Raw genomic sequence first — 6,000 nt, 5'->3', positions numbered from 1 at the left:
GAGTAGAAGAACAAAGAAGTCGATGAGTATGACAAACACAAAATGGGATATTTTCGACAGAAAGTCACTTGGAACAATACGGCTATGCCTAGTGGCGTCGGTAACCTTTAATATTTCAAAGGAAATGACAACAGAGGGTTTAATGTCTGCATTGGCCAAACCATATGAAAAACCCTCAGCCTCAAATAAGGCATTTTTTATGAAGCATTTATTTAATATGAAGATGTCAGAAGGTGGATATGTTTCTGATCATTTAATTGAATTTAATATAGTTACCAGTCAGTTAGGTTCTGTAGGGGTAAATTTTTATGATGGAGTTAGGGATCTATTATTTCTATGCTCATTGCCAAAAATTTGGAATGGTTTAGTTATGGCCATTAGTAACTCTGTCTCTGGATCTAGTACTTTAAAGTTTGATGATGTTATCGGTGCAATCCTTAGCGAGGAAATGCAACGGAAAAGCTCCAGCGAGACATCAGGTAATGCTTTGACTGTAGAGATTAGGGGAAGAAAAATGGAAAGAGGAAAGAGCCCATGATATCGCAGTAAGTCAAGGAAAGGCAGATCTAAGTCCAAATCGGGGATAGTGTGCTGGAAATGCGGGAATAAAGGACACCTAAGTAAAGACTGCAAGTCTCGGAAGGGAAAAGAAGGAGACACACATCAAGAAAACAATCATGAAGCGAATGTGATAGGTGATGTGTTGCAAGATGCTTTGATTCTTTCATTAGAAAATATTATTGATGCCTGATTGGTAGATTCAAGGGCCTCATTCCATGTCACACCTGATAGAAAACATTTTCATGATTATGTTCAAGGCGATTTTGGACAAGTTCGATTGGGTGATGATAATCCCTGTAAAAGCATTGGAATGGGTACAATTTTCATAAAACAACAGAATGGAAATCAATGGCTATTGAAGGAGGTATGGCATGTTCAAGATTTGAAGAAAAATATGATTTCAACAGGGTAGTTGGGAGGTGAAGGCTATGTAACTACTTTTACAGATAAAACTTGGAAGGTCACTAAAGGAGCCCTGGTAATAGAAAAAAGAGAAAAGGTATTTATGCAATGGTATTTCTAATTCTGTTAATGGTTTAGCCTCTACATGAGAAGATACAACATTGTGGCATCATAGGCTCGGGCACATGAGTGAGAAGGGGATGAAAATTCTTCACTCAAGAAATTTGTTGCCGGGTTTGAAGCACGTTGATTTAAAATTTTGTGAGAATTGTGTTTATGGAAAACAGAAGAGAGTCAGATTCCTCAGAGTTGGGAAATAAAAGAAGAGAGAAAAATTAGAGTTGTGCATACAGATGTATGGGGACCTTCTCAGGTATCATCTCTCGGTGGCTCTCGTTATCATGTTACTTTTATTGATGATGCAACTAGAAAAACATGGATTTATTTATTCAAAATAAATCTGATGTATTTGATACTTTCAAGAAATGGAAAGCTTTGGTTGAAAATGAGACAGGAAAAAGGTTGAAGTGTCTCAGATTAGACAATGGAGGTGAATATTACAACAAAGAGTTTGATAGGTACTGTTCAGAGAATGGAACTCGTAGAGAGAAGACAGTTCCATGAACACCACAAGAAAATGGTGTGTCAGAAAGGATGAACAGGACAATCATGGAGTGTGTAAGGTGCATGAAATTGCAGGATTGCCTTTACAATTTTGGGCAGATTTTGTAGATACTGCTGTTTATCTAATAAACAGAGGGCCTTCAAGTTCCTTGGATGGTGGTATTCCAGAGGAGGCATGGATAGGTAAAAAGGTAAACTACTCATTTTTAAAGACTTTTGATTGTGAAGGCCTTGTCCACATTAATAAAGAAAATATAACAAAGCTTGAGGCAAAACCAAATAAATGTATCTTTATTGGATATGGTGTTAATGATTTTGGTTATCGCTTTTATGATTATGAAAAACACAAAATCATTAGGAGAAGAGATGTCATATTCAATGAAAAGGTTTTGTATAAGGATCAGATGTAGGAAAAGAAACAATAAAAATAAAACAGAGAATACATAGTGCTTGATGAGATCATAGGAAAAGTGAAGGTGCCTGAAAATCATAATGATCAACAACTAGAACAACAACAAAAACCACAACAACAACAAGCACCTCAAACCCTTGAAAGTGGTGTTAGAAGATCTACCATGATAAGTAGACCCCCTCAACGGTACTCTCCTTCATTATATTATGTATTGTTGATTGATTATGGTGAACCAAAATGTTATAAAGAAGTAGTGCAGGTAGAAACCAGGAAGAAGTGGGAGCAAGCCATGAAAGAAGATATGGAATCCTTAGCACATAACCAAACTTAGGACTTAGTCAGGTTGGATACAGGTAAAATAACATTGCAGAATAAATGGGTTTACAGGTTGAAGGAAGAAGATGGAGGTAGAAAAAGGTATAAATCTAGACTTGTGGTGAAGGGGTTTGCACAAAAAAGGGTTATAGACTTTGATGAGATATTTTCTCCTGTTGTTAAAATGTTTTCAATCAAAACTATTTTAAGTCTATTAGAAGCTGAAGATTTGCATCTTGAGCAATTAGATGTAAAGACAACCTTTCTCCATGGGGATTTGGAGGAAGAGATATATATGCAGCAACCACAAGGATATGAGGTAAAAGGGAAGGAGAAACTAGTGTGCAGGTTGAAGAAGAGTTTGTATGGCTTAAAACAGGCTCCAAGGCAGTGGTATCTAAAATTTGACAAGTTTATGTCTGAAAAAGGTTATACTAGATGTCAATATGATCATTGTGTTTATCTCAAAAGACAAAATTATGGCAGCTATATTATATTGTTATTGTATGTAGATGACATGCTTGTTGTAGGTTCTAACACGCAGGAAATAAATGTGCTCAAAAGAAAATTGGCGAACTCATTAGCAATGAAGGATTTGGGTGCTGCAAAACAAATCCTTAGTATGAGAATAACTAGAGACAGGAAGAATCGAAAATTAACATTGTCTCAGAGTGAGTACATAGAAAAGGTGTTGAAAAGATTTAATATGTAGAATGCAAAACCAATTAGTATACCTTTGGCTAGCCATTTCAAGATAAGTAAGGAAATGTGTCCCAAGACACAGGAATAAATGGATTATATGTTTAAAGTTCCATATGCATCAGCAGTTGGAAGCTTAATGTATGCAATGGTTTGCATAACGCCTGATATTACACATGCAGCGGGAGTTGTAAGTAGGTACATGAACAATCCAGGAAAAGAACATTTGATGGCAGTGAAATGTATTCTCAGGTATTTGAGAGGTACCACAAATCAAGTATTATGCTTTGGTGGTTCAAACATTTCTCTATAGGGATATGTTGATGCAGATATGGCAGGTGATAGAGATAACAAGAGGAGCACCAAAAGGTATTTGTTTACTGTAGGTGAAACAACTGTCAGTTGGGTCTCAAAATTGCAAAGTGTTGTTGCAATCTCAACAATGGAAGCAGAGTATATTGCTGCTACAGAGGCTAGTAAAGAAATGATTTGGTTACAAAGGTTTCTAGATGAATTGGGTAAGAAGTAGGAGTTGGGAAGGTTATACAGTGACAGCCAGAGTGCCATACATCTTGGAAAGAACTCTGCATTTCATTCCAAGACTAAACATATACAAATCAAGTACCATTTTATATAGTCAGAGTTGGAAGATGGATAGTTGAATCTGGAAAAGATACACACTAGCCAGAATCCTGTAGATATGTTAACAAAAGTTGTAACTAGGGAGAAAAGAAACTAAGATTTTGCTCAGTTTCATTTGGTATTCAAGTATGATGAAGAAGATGAGAAAAAACCAGTTCCAAAGTGGAGTCATTGTCCAGCAAATGAAGCAACGGTGGAGTTGCTATAATCAGTCTCCAAGTGGGAGATGGTTGGGTGTGGAGCCTAATTATCTTCTTTATTCAGAGGTATTTCCGCATTGGACCCCAGTTCGTAATGTGGTGGCAACACCGCCCATAAAATGTGCACTGCCAGGGGGGTCTAGGGGGAGTGATGATGATTATTTGGAGCCCCCCCCGGTGGGGGTCGGGGGATCGGGGGCAACGCCCCCGAAGCAAAAAATAGATGTAAAATTGCCTTCTAAAATGTTGTAATTTTGTAGTCAATCTAGGCCGTTCATTAGGCGGAGATATGATGGTAGAAGTTATGTTTAATTTAGGGTTTTTCCCCTTAGAATGAAACCCCTTGCTGTATATGAGGGAATTGTATTACGTCTATGTAGATCTATATTCTGAGCGAGGAAGAGAGAGGAGATTAAGAGCGAAGAGGGAATTACAGTGGATCTGATGTAGGTTTATCTCTTCATTTTGCTGAATAATATAAAAGGAAGGACTAGATGTTTCTCCATGGAGGTAGCCCAAATTGGGTGAACCATGTATATCTGTGTTTCTCTTGTTTTATGCATGTTCTGTGTTTATATTTCTACAATATTTTATGTGTTCCATTGCTCTGTAATATATAATTTACTAACAATATGGCTGGCACTTAGTGCTGATGTCTGGGTCCCGAAGTTGGAAAGATGGTGTTGATCAAAGAGCTTTGTTTTGGATACACACTTGGATTTTTGGGTTGATGGTTAGCAAGTAAGCTTGATGGTACCTAGAGGGGTCTAAATCTTGACTCCATCTTAGTCCCAACTAGATATATTGCCTTGGTCAGGAATCTAGTCCATGGCATTGCGGTGCCTAAATTGTTGAGTGATTGGTTGGATAGATTGCCCTAGTCAGGAATCTAGTCCATGGCACTACGGTGCTTAAAGGTTCTTCATGGTTCATATAGTTTGAGATCTTCCGTTGTATATGTACATTGTGTTGGAAATACTAGGGGGGGGGGTGAATCAATATTTCTTTTTCAATTGTTATTTTACCAGTTAAAACATTTATATTCAGAACACAAGATGAACAACAAGAATAAATGATTTTATTAATATCATATATATATATATATATATATATATATATATATATATATATATATATATATATATATATATAATTCCAATCTGTTGCCAAGCACCAACTTGGACTTTTGTGAGGCTCCAACCTCCAGAGCACCAACTCTGTTTTGTCAAGGCACCAACCTTGGACTTAGGAGCACCAACTCCCAGGACACCAATCCTTCCAGTTCTGAGGCACCAACCTCAAGGACACCAATCCTTCCAGTTTCTGAGGCACCAACCCCAAGGACACCAATCCTTCCAACTTCTGAGGCACCAACCCCAAGGGATCCGACCCAATCTTGTCAAGGCATGTTTGATAGTAATGTTCTGCTCTCAGAACTCTTCTTTACTGAGTTCTGTCTATTTACAGCTTCACTGTAGTCTCCATGCTATAGCATCAATGGCAACCAATCTTCTTATGAAGGAGTCTTTACAACTCTTCATATTGTCCACACAGAGTCTGCAAGAGTTATCTCATGATGATATAAAATAGCCATCATGATCTCCAATACTGTCCCCACACAACTTTAGTGAGTCTACAATTAGCTGCACTAAGCTCTGCATAAGAACCAATTCTTTGTTTCAAGCCTCTGTTCTACCAGTCACAGTAAATGCTTCAGGTGTGACTGCTTCTCATTGTTCTCTGCTATTGCAATCTCTTACTTCCCAGAAATACATTCACATATGTTTTAATACTAGTGCTGGCTACTGCTCCCTTCAAACGATGTCAGATAAAACTTTATTTATCTCATCACAGAATTGTACTTCAGAATGAATTATGTACCTGATTAATTTATTACAGGTATGAGTCTTTTATAGGGTAACATGATCAATAGAGTTGCTTGTCCTTCGACTACCTCCTATCCTGCTGGACCTTCAGCCCTTTTTTGTTTTGCTGGACCTACGGCTGCCTCTGTTTCTTCTAGTTTTTCAACAACATAAAAACGTTCCTTGTGCTCTATTTTATATGCCTGATACCTTTGACCTTTGGCTTTCTCCTTGCTCGCTTGAGCTTCCGCTTCCTCAACGTTCGCTTGACCTTTTGGCT

This window comes from Pinus tabuliformis, chromosome 1_1 (assembly GCF_031772625.1).
Source record: "Pinus tabuliformis cultivar Carrire ecotype Pingquan chromosome 1_1, CPIR1, whole genome shotgun sequence".
NCBI lineage: Eukaryota > Viridiplantae > Streptophyta > Pinopsida > Pinales > Pinaceae > Pinus > Pinus tabuliformis.
This window is presented reverse-complemented; position numbering follows the sequence as displayed.